We start from the raw sequence: 18037 nt of genomic DNA, 5'->3' as shown, positions 1-18037 counted from the left end.
GGTACAGTTGCCGAAGAGCTGGCTTGCTCAACGAGTCTGCTCAATCGAGCAAACGGAGCTTTACCGGCGCTGCAAGCCTTACGAAGACGTGTTTGAAGGTCTAGGTCAACTCGAGGGCATCATTTACCATCTACGCTCAAGCCCGGTTCCCAAGGGTAGTGAAACCAGCACGGCGGATTCCAATAGCATTGCAAAAGCAAGGTGAAAGCTGAGCTCGACCGCATGGAGACGGCTGGAGTCATCGTGAAAGTGACGGAGCCGACAGAGTGGGCCCAGCAACTGGTCGTGTTACGAAAGGAGAGAAGGTACGCATTTGCCTGACCCTTCCGACCTGAACAAAGCTCTTCTTCGCGAGCACTATCCAATGCCAACATTGGAAGACATAGCACCTTCGATCAGTGGGGCGCAGTACTTTACAACTTTTGGACGCAGCCTCCGGTTTCTGGCAAATCAAGCTAATAAAGAAGCTCCAAGATTTGCACTATGTGCACTCCATACGGCCGTTATAGGTTTTACGCATGCCGTTTGGAATCTCGTCGGCGCCGGAAGTATTTCAGCGTGCCATGCACAGAGTGCTAGAAGGCCTCGAAGGCGTAGCAGTTGTCATGGACGACATTTAGTTTGGGGCAGAACTAGAGGCAGCATGATGCCAACCTTGAAAACGTCCTACGACGCTGCCGAGAGTACAAGCTGAAATTGAACAGAAAGAAATGCCGTTTTTTGCAGGAGTCCGTCCGGTATCTGGGGACATGTTTTGACGCGTGACGGACTGAGCTGGATCCACAGCGGCTAGAAGACATCTGCAAGTCCAGACGCCATGCAACCAGAAGAGCTGCAGACGTTCCTGGGCATGGTAAATTTGTCTCTCGCTTTATTCCGAATATGTCAGACCTAACAGCACCGCTTCGAGAACTTTTAAAGAAGAATGTCTCGTGGCTTTGGGAGGACCGCCAAGACGCAAGCTTCAAGGCTCTGAAGGAAGCGCTTGCGACAGCCCCTGTACTAAGCTACTACGAGAAGGGCAAACCAATAGGCTATCGGTAGATGCCAGTCAGAACGGAATTGGCGCAGTAATCATACAGGACGGGCATCCGCTAGTACTCGTCGCGCTCCTTGACGGAAACACAGCAAAGGTATGCCCAGATCGAAAAGGAGATGCTGGCAATTGTTCACGGATGTGAAAGATTTCGTGACTATCTTTTCGGGCAGCCGAAGTTGTGGTAGAATCGGATCACAAGCCACTAGAAATGATATTAAGAAGCCGTTTGCCAATGTCCTCTAAGGCTTCAGCGCATGCGCCTCAGCTGCAGAGGTACCCGATAGTCGTCAAATACACAACCGGAAAAACAACTATTTGTTGGGACGCTTTATCGCGGTCCCCGAGCAAAGCACTATTGCAAGAAACAGTGCCTGAATTATCAGTTGAACACCATTGCTTACCTGCAGGTTTCAGACAGGCGGTTGAGCCAAGTTCTACATGAGACCGACCAGGACCTGGATGGTGAAACTTCGACATACGCAAGCACAGTGGGGAGAGCAAAGCTGACGTCAGCAGCGAGCTACGTGCTACGGGAGCTTCCGCGCGAGCTGCATACGCAAGATGGCTCGTGTTCAGAAGCAACCGCCTCATCATTCCTGCAAGATGCGCAGCGAGAGTTCTTGCTGCCTTCATGCGGCGCAGGGGGAGCAGAAAAATGAAGGCACGTGCTCGAACTGTACTTTTTGGCCTGTGTACTTCAGAACGTCCTTGTATCGCTGACGAGCTTTTGCCTCATTGGCAATGCCATACCTGCGTTTTGTAGACGAAAGAATACAAGAAGCATAATTAAGAAAAATGCAAATTATATATTCAAAGCTGTTTTGCATTATTCGAAATTACTGAACAGCAAACTTAATAGTGTCCTAAATGATGCAGCTTAAGAATCCAACGGTCACTAACTGATATTTTCTAGTACTTCTAAAAGGCAACTGTGCACGGTTTAACATGCTAGTGGCGCACAAGTATGAAAATCTTCATTTTTACTGACATAATTATGATCATAATACGAGAGCTCACGTAGTGAGCATGATGTAATTCGAGGAGCTATACATCATAAGCTGTATGACGAGCACACACCCTCAAGAATTTTGTGTATATGAAGGTACTTCATGTTGGTTCAAAATGCTCTACTTGTGCTTAAGTGCAATGTACTGTCAAAGTCATGTTAAAGGGGTGGTGCCATCAAATTTCGAGGCTATAAAAGCCTGTTGTGGGTTTCTTCTGTATGCAAGGACACTCCACACGAGGGTCGGACGCAGCAAACGTTTAGAATATATTTTAATTCACTTCCAAAGTGTACCTAAATGCTCATTCTCCCGATCAAAACCCATCGCTAGCGCGCCAACACTGACGTAGATCTGTAGGATGGACAACGAAAGTTGTAGTGACGTCACACCAGATCTGCTGTAGTGACGTGAGTGACCTGCGACCTCCGCCACCTCCGCAACGTACGTACCGGCTGTAGTGAACTAGAATATATTCTAGTTCACTATAGTACTGGCAAAGCATCGGCTGCTACATCACTCGCCGAGTTTCGATCGTTTTCTGGCTAAGTGCGTCACAGCCTTGTGTGGTCACGTGACCAGGCCTCCTACACTTCTACGTCACTGCCCACCTCGGCGCCCAGAAACCGAAACCGAAAGTTGTCCACATCAAAAGGCAATATTAAATTATTTAGCGAGAATACATGAATCTTGGTGCGTGCATCGTACTTCCTGGAGCTATAGGAAACGCTTACAGCAAAGAACGCGCAAGCCACAAACATGGTGGCACCACCCCTTAATGTTAAGAGCACTATGATGCTAACATTATTGCGTATTAATCCAGGCCACGGCTATACATTAGAAAAATGTACTTGGAAAGCGATTCAATTCAGTCTCAAATACCACCATTCGCCCACCCATAAAAGAATGGAACCGAGGTACTTTTTATTATATTGCTGTAAAAGCAAATCACAATTGATGTTGCCCGACATGATGCCTGCAAGGGTCTTTTCGTGATAGTATGCTCGACTGCCAGGCGAAAATTGACTCTGGCTCCAAACGTGATTTTTATTCTTTGAGTCCATCAGGATTTTTCGATCAGCGATAGCGCCACTGTTGCTGACTCGTGGTTTTCTATGACACGCGCTCCCAGCTCTATCTCATTAGGATTTACAAGGTCAATTCTCACCGTTCCTGGGATCATATAAACTGAATCACGTGTGGCGCATACCCACATTCCATGAGCCGTGGTAGGTGGTTTTTGCCATACGTAACTGACGAAAAGGGTTTCATGATGTACACAACAAGCACGCCACGTTATTGATGTCATGACCTGTTAATCGTGTTCATCATACACTGTTCTCCTGCATTAAATTTTGGTCCATACTAAGTTAAAGACACGACCACGAGGGCGCCCATACGTGGGCGGCTTGACAGATAGAAATGATCAAAGTGCTATCGCACATAGGACGTCTTTATGTGGATAGCGTAGCACACAACATACGTGTGTTGAATAAATTTGCTGAGCATTTGAATCATGCTTGCGTTGGAGCTGTCTCTACATCAAAATGTTTACATCACTGTAAAACACAGAAGTGCATTGTAGTGCATATGCATAATTTGCCTTACATGTGCATAAAGTAGCACTTAAATTTTATCATTCTACACCAACATTTCCACATATAACAGTAACATTTGTATCGGTTTAACGTTCCAAACCACGATATGATTATGACGGACGCCTTAACAGAGGGCTCAAACAATTTCGACCACCTAAGTTTTTTTAATGTGCACCTAAATCTAAGTACAAGGGCCTCAAGCATTTTTGCCTCCATCGAAAATGCAGCCGCCGCGGCAGGGATTCGATCCCGTGAGCTGTAGTTCAGCAGTCGAGCACCGTAACCACCAACATTTCTATTAACTTGCGTAACATAAAAAAAGACATTTCGAAGTGTAAGAGAATGCTATGCTTAACCGACTCCCACATGACTGTGGGATCTGCTGTTTTCAAGCAGAAGCACCACAATTTGCAGGGACTTCACTAGTCGTCTAACTGGCTTTGCTGATACAAGGATGCCTCCGCATGGCGGCTCCACGGTAAGTATGAAGCAAATCAAGCCTCCTGATTCGTAGAAAAGGGGGTTCATTTACAATAAACCGCAGCTCGACTCCGTGGGTTGCTGCTTATGTGCGTGGTTCTAAGGCACGAGAGTTCTTTTATTTTTCCAACAATGTCCTCGCGTCCAATTACTGAACATTGTTTTAATGATGTGCCGTGCGACGCTCCGAAACGAGTTATCTGCAGAGTTTCTGGAAAAAGCGACGTCCGCCGATGAATCGTCGCCACACTTTCTCGCTACCGATTCGCCTAGATGTGACGAGCCTCTGCAGAGACCGCGTTTCGCCGTCGAGCCGACTTGCACAACAAAAGTTGCATTGGCACCGTGCATGACATTGTGGCTTACTCGGGACGCACGCGCGGGAGCTGTTTATTCAGCGGAATAATCCATGGTCCATGCTTGTGACTTTGGAGGCCCCAAGGTCTATCTGCACAAGTTTGGACGTACCAGCGTTGCGATTGTGGGTGATAGACGCCCCCGAACCCGAGACTCTGGCGCAGTTTGGCGCAATTTCCATCGATATTATGAGGACGACGCAGGAAATCCAATTTGGCGCACCTGGGCGCAGGAGTGGACTCACGGGCATTGCATCTAATCGGCTTTGAGCGGAAACAACTCTGGTTACAATTTACGGCGTAATTTTTGTTTCGTCCACGTAACTGCGTTTGTTACTGTCGTCATATTGCTATATTTTTCATTTGGGTCAAAAGTTCGCGGCGTGTGGCTTCCATTCATGTAGTGTTTTGCTGTGCTCTTTGCCTCTCATGTTCTGTGCACGCTTTTTTTTTTGTTTCAGATGGTAACACTTACACGCATTCCAACCGTCTAAATAACTGGCTTGATGATACAAAATTGTGGCTGAACCCCACAAGTGGCCAAATTGTGTGCTATTTGGTAAAAACAAAAGCTGGTGACCTAAGACAGGCAGAAGCCTGGACTCCTACAATTATGTGCAAAATGGCTGCGTGCGGCAGGTAACCTGCCACAAGATTAGCGAGATAATATTGTGTGCCTGAAGGCGGAAGTGCGGCCGTCTACGGCCATTAACAAAAAGCCTGGGTAGCTTGGGCCTGTGTCAAAAACATGGAACAGGTCCTGAGTGCAGGTTGTAACTGCATGGCACGAAAGGCACGTTTGTGCAGCCATATTGGTGCACTTCTATGGCAAATAGACATTGCTGTACAACGTGACCTGACAGGATATACATGCACAGATACACCAACCGCATGGAACATGGGGGACAAAAAGAAATGTGGAGCCAGCTCTCATTATTTATATAGGCTTCAACTGGAGTGCTCTTCTGAGCAGCCTTACAGCACTAAAAAGCCAAGGCCGACCAGAAATATAAAATCTTTCGGCAGTAGAGAAGCCCTTCTGGACCACATGAAGAAGTCTCCTCTCCAAGACCTATTTAATATAAAAGGTGGGTACCCTCTGCGGTAGATTCTGCTGCGCTGCATTATTGTTATCGTTAGTGATGATGATTAGTGGAGTTTATTGGCGCAAGGGCCAGATGTGGCCAAAGAGCGCCAGAGCGATGATAATGAACTGTGCATTACGCAGTGTGGGTAAAACAGATGTGACGTGGCTGTAAATGGGCCTAAAAGCAGTCGCTGTAAGTGAGTAAGATATACATACATTAAAATTATGGCAATAACAAATGATGTGTGCTATGAAGACATAAAATTCATTAAAAATAATACGAATATCAAATAAAAACTTGGCGTGGAGCACTAGTGCCTCGGCAGAGCCCTTAAAACAAGGGCATGGAGGCATGGGCTCATTGAAAGCTACTATCACAGCGGCATCTTCTGGACAGAGGACGCGCTATGAACTTGTTGGGCTAAAAACATTCAATACTACATCTTTTAAAATCCAAGGACTGATTTTGCGTCAAAAAGCGGCTCTTCGCCGAGAAACATAATAGGATGTAGAGGAAGATGATATCGGTATGCTAGGGAAAATATTCTTCTCTCTCTTTCAGCTTCCGGACATTCCAGGAGGACGTGGAGGACGGTTAGCCTCTCGCCACATCTACCACACTTAGGAGGTTCATCGCCAGTCAGCAGAAAGTTATGGGTACCATATGCGTGTCCTATTCTGAGGCGACAGAATAGGACATCAGTTCGCCGTGTTCTCGTAGCGGAGGGCCAGTAACCTAACTGCGGCTTAATCAAGTGAGCTTATTATTTATTTCTGTGTCCCACAAGCGTTGCCAGTGGCTTCGCAGTTTCTTACGTAGAAGGGTTTTAGATCTGTTGCAGGGACAGTAGCGGTAGGGTTAATAGGCGCAATATAATTGACGTGGCCATTTGGTCAGCTAACACATTGCCTCGATGCTTCTATGGCCAGGTACCCAGCAAATAGTAACATGCTGGTTGGACATATACGCTGTACACAGAACGGAATACAGCTCAATTATTACCGGGTTTTTGAAATCTAAAAAGTGATTTTAATGCATTTACGACGCTTAACGATCTGTGAATATAACTGATTTTGTATGTTTGACTTCCGTATATGCTTCACAGCCGACAATAGTGCATAACCCTCAGCCGTAAAGATACTTGTTTCCGGGTGCAGTACACCGGATTCCGAGAAGGATGGTCGACGGCTGCATAAGCCACCCCTGCATGCGACTTAGAAGCGTCGGTATAAAACTCTACGCATGAGTAGTTGGACTGAAGTTGTCGGAAATGCATTTTAATATGTGCTTCTGGTGCATGTTTAGTGATCTCGACAAATGAGGTGTCACAATGTATAAGCTGCCACTGCCACGGCGGTAAAAGTTTCGCTGTGGGCATAGGACAAAGTTCTAGCAGTGGAACATCCATTTCCTCACTTAAGTTTCTCACACGCAAAGAGAACGGCTTTCCTCGCTGCGGGTCGATTATGGAAAGAGGGTGGCAGCGGTCATATCGTTATAGTTGAATAAGAGGATGTTTGATGTTGCGCGTACCTTTATAAAATATATGAAACTACTATAGGATCGCTGTAGGTGAAGTGACCACTGATTCGACTCTACATAGAGGCTCTGGATCGGACTTGTCCTGAAAGCACCGGTTGCAAGTCGGATGCCCAGATGGTGGACGGGGTCTAGGATTTTTAATGCACTTGGCGTTGCGGAATGATAAATTATAGAGGCATAGTCAAGGGCGACCAGACAAGACTTTGTACAACTTCAAGAGGCACTTTCGATCACTACCCCATGTTGTACGTGATAGAAGCTTTAGGACGTTCATCGCTTTCAGACATTTCATTTTTACATATTTAATATGGGGTATAAACGTGAGCTTAGAATCTAAAGTGGTTCCCAGGAATTATGCTCGCTGCTGACAGAGAGTTGGTCTCCCTTGATCGCAATACTTGGTAGTGGCATTACCCCTCGTTTGTTGGAGAAAAGTACGCAAGTACTCTTCTGGGTGTTATTTTAAAGCCATTCTCATCCGGCCCATTTAGAGAATTTATTCATTCCAAGCTGCACTTGTCGTTCGCAGATATGACATATTGCATGATTGAAACTCATCTGCACATCATCAACATACACGGAATAAACATCGCGCTTGGAATTACTGACTGCAGAGAGTTCATTTTTACAAGAAAGAGTGTGCAACTAAGCACGCCCCTTGCGGAACACCAGTCCTCTTGGGTGAATGATCTAGAGAGAAGCATTTCCCACTTTTACGCGAAGGTTCGGTTAGACAGATAACTTTCAATTGTGTTTAACATGTTCCCATGGATCCCATGGCGGCAAGATCGCGTAGAATCCCGAAATCGCCATGTGGGTATCGTACGCTTTCTCTAAGTCTAGGAAAACCGAAAGTACACCTGCTTATGATAAATGCATCTCTGATGTATGTCTCTATGCGAACAAGGTGGTCTATTGTCGACCTCCCCTCTCTGAAACCACACTGAAGGGGGTCTAGTATACTGTTACTTTCTAGAAAGTGAATTAAGCGCCGGTTTACCATTTTCTCATATAGTTTGCATAGACAGCTTGTTAACGCTATTGGCCTGTAGTGGGCGGCTAAGGACGGGTCTTTGCCCTGTTTAAGTACCGGGGATGACTATCGCTTCTTTCCATAACAAGGAATATACCCAGCTGCCCACATAGGTATTGTAAGGGTTAGGAGTGTTTTTAGTGCTCGGGGTGAAGATACTTGATCAATTCGTACATTATGCGATCGCCACCTGGCGCCGAGTTTGTTGCAGCACGCAAGAGATGCCTTAAGTTCAGCTAATGTAAATGGGCAGTTGTAAGCCTCACTGGATTGGACGTGTACATTTAAGGGGGCTGCCGCTCTTCGCGTTCTTTGAATCTTAAGAACGTTTCTGTATAGTGTGATGCACTTGAGACATTATTCAAAGTGTTCACTAGGCAGTCCGCCTGTTCCTCCAAGGCTCTCAACTCGGCTATTTACCAAGGGTAGGGGGTGTGACTCCCGACCCATTAACTGTTTACCCTATTCCAAACCTTCGGTTCGTCGTGTAAGAATTTATACCGGAGATGTACCTATTTCCAACTTTCTTTCTTTGCAAGACGACGCGTTCTTCTGGCTTGTGACTTAACCTGTTTGAAATTGGACGAGGTTTTCAGCAGTTGGGTAATTCGGGAGTAATCTCCAAGCTTTATTTTGGCTATTGCGCGCTTTCCGACAATCGTCGTTCCACCATGGTATGCGACGCTTATGGTCATTCCGTTAGTTTGGCTTAATACATTTCACTGCAGCGTCAATAATAAAAGCTGTTTAGGTATGCCACAGCATCGTCTATATTAAAATCACCAATGTCATCTCCGTCTAAAATGTGCTTTCTCGGAACAGTTCCCAGTTGGCTGACTTGGTGTTCCAACGAGGAAAGTCAGGCGAGGCATGTATCTTCTTTTGCTAACTTCAACATAATCGGAAGTGGTCACTCCCAAAGGGGTTCTTGACAACGGACCACTCCAGATATGGAATTAGTGTACTCGAGACAATACTTAGGTCTATAGAAGAGTATGTGTTGTGTGTAGTGCTATAATACGTTGGTTCTTTTTTGGTTAAGTAAACATGCGCCTGACGAAACAGAAAGTGTTCTATTAGGCGTCCTCGCGCATCCAAACGGGAGTCGCCCCATAGGGGATTATGTGCGTTTAGATCACCAACGACTATATATGGCGGAGGAAGTTCATCAATGAAGCTTTGAAATTGTGTCTTCGAAAGTTGATAGCACGGAGGAATGTAAATAGAAGTAATTGTTAGTAGCTTCCCGAACAGCACTGCTCGGACAGCAACTGCCTCAAGAGAAGTTCGGAGGTTTAATTGCTTAAGGCAACACCTTTATCAACTATTATAGCGACACGCCCGACGAGGCGGCAGCGTCGTCACGGTCTTTGCGGTAGATGGCATATTGCTTTAGAAAGTTTGTTTGTGTGGACTTGAGATGTGTTCCTGACACACACAGCACTTTGGGGTATGTTATAAGAAGTTCTCTAATTATCATCAAGATTATGGAGAAGTCCTCTCACATCCACTGTAGGATCTGTTGTCCATTTTAGATGTGTTTGTGCTGTGTGCTCAAGGATGGAAAATTAGCTCACGGACCCTTTACAGGGGCCGTGACTCGTGATTTTTCTGTTTTTGGATCGGTCGACGGCAGTCGCGCGATCCCTTAGGCGCTGGCTGCGCCCTCACGCTCGGTGTTGTGTCCATTGCCTCTTGCGAGGCGCTGGACACGCGCTCTTGCGAGCGCTGCGGTTTTGTTTTTGAGGGCCTCGCCTCAGAAGACGAGACCTTCGCGCCCCCCAACCCGGAGGTTGGTGGGTCCTTCTTGGATGGCGGAGCAGCACTGGCTGCAACCGCCGGGGGGGCGGGTGGCGTCACCGCCGGCTCACTACGCGTGTGCCGGACAGCGCCGAAGGCCGTCGTGGCGCTGCCCCCTGACGCGCCACTTCGGCAAAGCTGGTTCTGGTAGGTAGGACACCTGCCTTCGTGCCTCCTTAAATGAAATGTTTTGTTTTACTTTAATTTTGACAATTTCCTTTTCTTTTTTCCAGCATGGGCATGACCGTGAGTATGCGGCATGCTCCCCATTACAGTTCGCACAGAGAGGGAGTTTTCACAGGCATCCAGATGTGTGTTCTTCAGCCACTGCATTTGGCGCAAGTTAGGCGGCCTCGGCAGTTCTGTGAACTGTGGCCGAACCGCTGGCATTTGAAACATCGGAGAGGGTTTGGTATATATGGCCTCACTCGGAGCTTGATGTACCCAGCCTCGATGGAGTCGGGCAGTACACTTGAATTGAAAGTAAGTATCAGGTGCTTAGTCTGGACTTCTTTGCCATCACGCCTTTATCCTAATTCGTTTCACGTGATGACATTCTGTTCGCTGAAACCCTCCAGGAGTTCAGCCTCCGTCAGCCCTAACAAGTCATCATCTGAAACAACGCCACGGGTGGTATTCATGGTTCGGTGTGGGGTTACTATTACAGTGGTATCTCCAAATTTCGCTAGATTAGGCAGTCTCTCATATTGTTTCTGGTCGCGGAGATTCCAAGAGGAGGTCACCCACTTGCCATTCTCGATACTTTATATCCTGGGCCAAAGATTTCGGTCAAAGACTTCGAAACTAGAAAAGGTGAAAGTGTTCGCACTGGTTTGCCGGGTGTGTCAGCGTGGATAACGTGGAATCGGGGGAAGATACTCTCTGGTGACCAAAAAACTGGAGACTTCGTCGGTGCGCCCTCTTTTGTTAGGGCGATCAGGGAGTGGGGGGAAGGAACTAGCCATATGTAAATGTTATATTTCGGCAGCAGCGCAGCCACCCACCATGGAGTCCTACAAGGGGACGCTGCAGGGTCTGTAAGCACAGGCCCTGCAGGCGCCAGCTGTACGCCACCACTATAACCGAATATGGTGTATCCAGGTAGGATAACCACACAGGGTTAACCCTTGCCGCCAGGAAAACACGGAAGTCAATGGAAGAGAGTAGAGGACAGGAAAGATTTAAAGTAAGAGAAAAGACGAAGATGTGAGGGGAGAGGCAGGAAAGGCGACTGCCGATTTCCCCTGGGGGGTCAGCCCAGGGGTGCCGTCTACGTGAAGCCGGGGCCAAAGGGGTGTGTTGCGTCTGCCGGGGGGCCTTAAAGGTCCAATCACCCGGCGTCGGCTCAACCCCCAGGATCCCCTTTTCCCCGGACACGGCAAAGCCACGCACGGCTAGGCGTGGGAGGGGGGTCGAAACCCCCCGTTAGCTCGGGTCCGTGGTGTCGCTACACACCAAACGCCTGCTTGTGCAGACGCCCCTGCGGGGGGTATCGTTATTGATGCTTTGCTTGGGTTGGTAGGGAGCATTGTAAATTGATACTTGCGCACATGGCAATGGAGTATTTTGCTGCGTTACGAAAAAAAATTTGCATTTTCAGGCATCACAGACACAGAATAGCATGCAGGTACCCTTTTAGAAGCAACAATACATGCTACCAGGACACAGATGGAAAGGAGGCCGATCCAAAAGACGCAGACACTCCATCTCTGCAGTCTGCGCATTCACCAGAAAAGCTAGAACACAAGATGGTGCATGCGTGAAGAGTGATGCGAGCAAAATTTCAGTTTATCATGTATTTTTCTCATAAAAAGCTGTGACCTCTAAACTTGATTAAACTTTAATATTTTTAAACTTTACTAAAGTAAAGTTTAATCGAATGTCCACAATGCAGTTGTAGAACCAATGCACCTGTCAGTTTTTTTCCCGCTTTGTTATCGTAGCGTACGCCTTCTGTGTTGGCCATATCATGCTAAGAAACTGGCTGCACAGCAGTTCCTAACAACGGGTGGAGAATGGCACATTGCTGTGGACATTACCTACATTTCAGGCTGAAACCTTGAAACGGTGGGCTGCAAGCAGTCACAGCCTTGTGTGCCTTTGTCACTTCCTGCACAAATAAAATGCACCCCTTTGTTTATAATCATAGCACGGCTTATTCACGACTTTTGTGTTTGCTTCTCGTTCAGGTTGTCCCGACAGCAGTCTGCGCGAGGATTTCTGCAGAATAAACGGCTGGATTCGAAATAACGCTAGACAGACCCCTTTGCAATCTCAACCTAGCAAGTATGATTGCAGCGGGCCATGATGATCGGCAGAGAGTGCAACAAAATCATAAAATTACAGTTCCTGCATCCCTAGCTATCGAGGCAGCAGCAAAAAGAGAGAGAGAGAGAGAGACTGTAGTGAATAGTTTCCGCACTGAAAAGGCAGAAAACTGCTTCTATATTCAGGGCAGTGTGCCGCTCCAAACAACAACACTGTCCATCTTTAGTAGATAAGATACTTAAAGCCAAGTACATTCTGGTCCTGCCATCCAGTATGGCATAAACAATTAATAGCTTGCCAAGCCCCGTGCCTTTACTGCCTTTAAAGGGCAGTATGTGAATAGAAGGCTGGACGACTGTGGTCTGATGATACCACCTGAGTACCCATATCTTGGTTGTAGTCCGGATGGGCTTTTTTGCTGCGATTGTCACTCTCCGGCACTGCTTGAAGCCAAATGCCTCTATTCGCTTCGTAATGTCCACCCAAGTGAGCTAGTTCAAGCAGGACAATCTAGGCCGGACTTTTGCTTAGATGCTATTGGTGCATTGAAAGCAACACACGTATTACTACCAGGTTCAGGCACAGCTGCATCTGAATAGTATGCAGTACAATGTGCTACCTGTACTTGCATGTGGATAAGGGAGGTACGTTGATGGGTGTAGAAAAAGAAGAGGGATTTATGCATACACATGTAAAGGCTCTGGAGAGTTTCTTTGAAATCTTGGCAAGGGGTGCAAGACAAGAAGGCATAAGCTGGGCTTCTTGCCAGAATTTCTGTAAAAATTGGAGATTAACACCAATGTACGTTCAGTCTATTGCTAATGTGTTTGGACGTATGTTATGTACACCTCTACGCAAACATGGAGAGAGATGGTGTCGCCCAGGCTGCAAATGCAGCTTGGCACGAAGTGCAATACATAAAGGCGTAAGCTGGGCTGCTTGCCAGAATTTCTCCAAAAATTGCAGACCAACAGCAATCTACGTACAGTGTATTGCTAATGTGTTTGGTCGCATGGTATGTACACCTCTACGCACATGTGGAGAGACCATTCAAACTGTTAAGTTTAGTGTCTTAAGATTCTATGTGCTGCTAAAGTGAAAATTTCACCAAGATCTGTGAATTGCAGATATGTATGCATGTTTTTTTTTGTATTGCTTGCATGTGTACGTGAGTCCTCGCTTCTAGGCGCGTGCGTATGAGGCTTCTATACAGATTCATCAGACACTTTCTGTCACTATCCCAAGTAGTGCGTGACAACACTTTTAGAACATTCAATGTTTTTTATATACTTGATGTGTGATATGAAAATCAGCTTCGTGTCTAAGATTAGGCCTAGGAATTTATGCTCTATCTTCACAGACAGACGTTGACCATGCAGGTCAATGTCAGGAGATCGGGGTGAAGGCCCCTCTTCTTAGAGAATAAGATGCACGCGCTTTTTTGTGGATTCAGTCTGAATCGGTTTTCATCTGCCTATTTAGAAACTTTGTTGTTCAAACCAAGCTGAACCCGCCGCTGAAACATTGCAAGATTACAAAACTTATAGGCAACCTGCACATCGTCTACGTACGGGAAATAGAACATGGTACTGTTATGATCGGCCTGCCTGGCTTGGCGCCGCTTTGACGCATGAGACGTTGCGGCTAAGACTACCTTGATTTCTTCCGGGTCAGCGGTTCCAGAGATGCACCAAGAGCGGCGACAACACGAAAGTCGTTCGTCGAATTATCTCAGGTTGTCTGCGCCCCTCGTAAAACCCTTTGGGCACGCCTGACCGACTGACAGATTAGGAAGAGTTGTTGGCCGTCGAGGCGGCTTGCTTTGTCGTCAAGCAGAGCTGGGCAAAGATACTTTGAAATTGTATCGCGATACGATACAAGATACTGAGGCAAAACGTATTGGAGATACAGATACAAGATACTGCCGTACTAATTGTATCCGATACGATACTTGGCAATTGTATCTTCAGATACTTCGATACATTTTCAAATTGTTATTATAGATCCTTACAAGTAGCAGCAAACGCCTATACACAAAGATGTCTCCTTGAAAATTTCTGAACTGTGACCTATTTAGTTTCACTTGCATGAAATGTCTGTTAGTATCTCAAAAGTTTTGCCCTTCTTGCTCAAAGTACATTAGTTTCCTTCCAAAACAACCTATTGGGGCTTGTTTTAGCTTGTTCACAGGACAACTCTTTATACACTTCGCTGACAGCGGTTCTTGCTTGTAATTTTTGTAATTGATGGGAGTCGCTGCTCAGCTTGCCGACCAGCTAGCGGGTTGCCATGTAATCACAATAACGTCAATAAGAAGCCTTCGCACGACGGCGCAAATACCGGTGTGGACTTTTACCTTGTCCGTAAAAGACAGTTTGCACAATACCGCATATCCGGAGAGGTGTACAGCAGCAACAACGCTAATAGCGACTTTTTTTCTTCCTATCGGAGGGGGGGGGCAGGGGGGAGTGGCGCGGGGAACGCATGGTGTATACGGGGCTTGCGACCGTTCGCTAGCGGCCCGGCCGGCACACATGACCGTCTCCGTTCCATGTGCTTTTGTTTTCTAAATAAGTATGTTAGTGAGCTACACAGACATGACTGCTCTCAAGCGTTTCTTTCGTGAGGAACACGTGGTCACCATGTGCTGAAACATAACCGTGGAACAAAAACTATATTTCGATCCGCGTCCAGATTTCAGTCGTTATGTACATCCGTATCGTTGTTTCTGGAATCCGGACTCAAAATCCCCTTCAGAAATGACCTATATATGAGATATGTCAAAGGCCTCCTTTCAAATGGCAACGTCATTTTGTTCAAACTCTCTCCGACCCCACCATCTTCACTGTTCCCGGGCCTTTGGAGCTAAATTTCGTGACTGCGGCCCGCCGGCTATAAGCTGAGTTTGAGACCCCTGTTGTATATGTAGATGACGTAAACCTGCAATGAATTTCCATGTTCTACTTAGCTGCTGGCATAAGGGATTCTTTGTTGATATACTCACTAACGTGCAATCTTTTAGCAATTTTTCTTGAACGAGAGAACATGTGCAACACAGAAATGTCTCAGACGTATTACGTAGCTGCACGAAGCATCGCAGGACACTGCCGCTATTCGCGCTATTGCCGCTTATAGCTCCCTTTACGTAGCGATTAGTAATAAGAAAAATATTTAAGAAGGCCTAAAACCGGAAAACAAGTATAAGTAAAATAGAGAGGTGGTTGTTTATCAAACATTCACATTGAATGAGTACAGAAACACGATACAGACGGCGCCCTTACCAGCTATGATCACGAAGTATCGTCAACTATCCTGTTGAGACCAGGCCCGTAGCCAAAAATTTTTTCGGGGGGGGGGGGGGGGGGGCACTTGCTGAAAACCTTGACTATTTGAGAAAAACACCTATTTTCATTATTTATTTTTTATAACCACCTACTTCACCAAAATTTCGGGGGGGGGGGGAGTGGCCCGGGCCACTCCCCCCCGCAACCAAGCCCTTAGCCGCCCAGCCCCCCCGGCTAAGGGCTTGGTTGAGACAATGTGAAATTTAGTGCCTATGGAAAATTGCCTGAAATGGCTCGTTGGGACGCTCATGAGTAAAACGGAGCATTCATTAAAACAACGTTTCTGGAATCCCCTTCCTAACATCTTTAAGATGGCTCTTCCATTTCTATAATGCAAACTCACTTTCGTTATTTTCTTAAGCGGTAAGTAGAATATTTTGTGCTGTATACTAAAGGCACGCCCGCATAATAATATATTTGTTTTTAAAATCGCCTTGGCAACGTGTAAATGTGTAAACAGTAGTAGAAATAAAGCAGACAGTTAGAAGAATAAAGCAGCAATCTTTTTCTGGGAGCGCGTTACGAAAGACATACTGCAGTGACCAGACCGGAAAAACAGTGCAGAGGCCTAGGTAATGTATGTGACGCAAAATTACAGCTAAGAAAGCACTTGTGCCTTGTGCTAATAATCAAATTATGATTTCATAAATTCTTTGAATAAATGCAGATGGAAGTGAAAAATACCGTACGCCAAGATATTTTCTGTTAGGTAAACGCTTGCTCTATTAGATCTAGCATCAGTACCTGTGGTGCTAAAGTTGTTAGAATCTTATTTGCATATAAGTTAATTCATTGCATGCAAGTCAAACTTATATCCTCGAGATCTTTTAAATCGCTAATATGTAAAATCCACGCGACGCAAAGCAACCCCATTCTTGCACGCATCACATTTCGTTACGGATCAAGACGCAAAAGAATCTGCAGTAACGACACTGTAATAACATCAAAATTTGCACGATAGACGCCGCACGCAGTGGAGTACGCGGCGCAGGACAGTGGCTATGAGCAAGTGTAGCGGCATTGGAGCAACTAAAAAGAAAAGAAATCGAGAAAACAAAAGGTACGTGGGCTGGGCGTAGACGTCCGCGTGCTTGTCTTCCTCATCTTTACCCTCACTGGACGACTCTGGCGTAAAAATAACGTCACTGCCCTTAGACTTATTCAGATCGCTTAGTGGCACCAGTACCAGCTTGAGAAGCGGAGTTTGGCCAGCGATTATTGTTTCGCACGGCTGTGTCGCGATAGAAGTATCTTGTATCTTAAAATACACGATACATTATCGAATGTATTGGAAATACAGATACAGATACTCGTCTTTCGAGACGTATCGCGATACAGATACAAGATACCCAAAGTGTATCAAGATAGTATCTAAGATACATGTATCTTCGATACTGCCCAGCACTGTCGTCAAGGTACCCCGGACAAAGGGCCCAGCGTCTGGGAACCGTCTGCGGATGCATTTCCCACGTTCTCCGTGGCTGCCGCTGTTTTCACAATTCGTGGTCTGCCTGGCGCCGCATACCCATCACTGCAACAGACTACGAAATTGACTTCCACGTAAGACTCAACATCTTCGTGCTGTGCCGTGTAGTGCGCGGTGGGCAGTGTTTTTCCCTCGCCATGGGACGAACTGGACGTGCCTCTTTCTCCTTTCGTGAGTTGGGAAGGAGGCGGCGTTTCACCTTCCCCTTTTGGGGGCGGAGGTGAAGAGAAGCTCCAAGAAGCTCCCAAAGCTCGAGAGCTTCCATAATGCTAACCCCATCATGTAGCAACACGCTACCTGTAAATAATGTAAATAAACGTTACTGTTAACAGCTCCGGGCTCCTCTCCTCGACATCTCCCCGGGACTCTGGCTGGTTCCGGTCCTCTGGGCAGAACCATGATTACATCAACTGGATGGCAGCGTTGGGATGCTGCTGACAACTGGAACACATCAACTGGTTAGCAGCAACGGGATGACCCATGCTTGACTCGGGCCTCAACGATATGGTGAGTGCTTGACTTTCTTTGAGTTTTGCCAGGTTTTAGCTTTTGAAGTTTTCTAAATCTGTGTGTAATCTTCTGTGCGTATAGGCTTCGTTGTACCGCTACCATACGTCACAGCTATTCACCATTTTAGTTTTAATGTTCTAAAACTGGCAGTGTTTTACCGTGCGTCTAGGCTTCGCTTGTTCGCTACCTAACGTCACGGCGGGTAGAAAGTCCTCACTCGTGAAGACCATGGAGTTGGTAAAGAAGCTAGAGAGACCAGACCTCTTACTACTGTGTGAAGAGCTGGGAATTAAGGTTGGGAGAAAAGAGAGAGAGTCACAGCTGATTAAGGCTATTCAGGAATGCGGGGCGGAGGATGATGAAATTGAGGAGTGCTGAGAGGAAGTTGAGAAGTCCAAAAGATGGGCTGAAGAAGACAGGATAAATGAGAAAAGGCGTTTGGCTTTAGCACTTTATCAGGCATCAAGTAACCCGAATAACGAGATAGCA

The 18037-nt window shown here is 46.5% G+C and overlaps 1 pseudogene; it reads left to right on the top strand.

Moving 5' to 3' along the window:
* The first annotated feature begins 222 nt into the window (after positions 1-222).
* LOC125756762 (uncharacterized) lies at positions 223-12932 on the top strand (annotated as a pseudogene).
* The last annotated feature ends 5105 nt before the right edge of the window (positions 12933-18037 follow it).

Source organism: Rhipicephalus sanguineus, unplaced genomic scaffold, assembly GCF_013339695.2.
Source record: "Rhipicephalus sanguineus isolate Rsan-2018 unplaced genomic scaffold, BIME_Rsan_1.4 Seq660, whole genome shotgun sequence".
NCBI lineage: Eukaryota > Metazoa > Arthropoda > Arachnida > Ixodida > Ixodidae > Rhipicephalus > Rhipicephalus sanguineus.
This window is presented reverse-complemented; position numbering and strand designations above follow the sequence as displayed.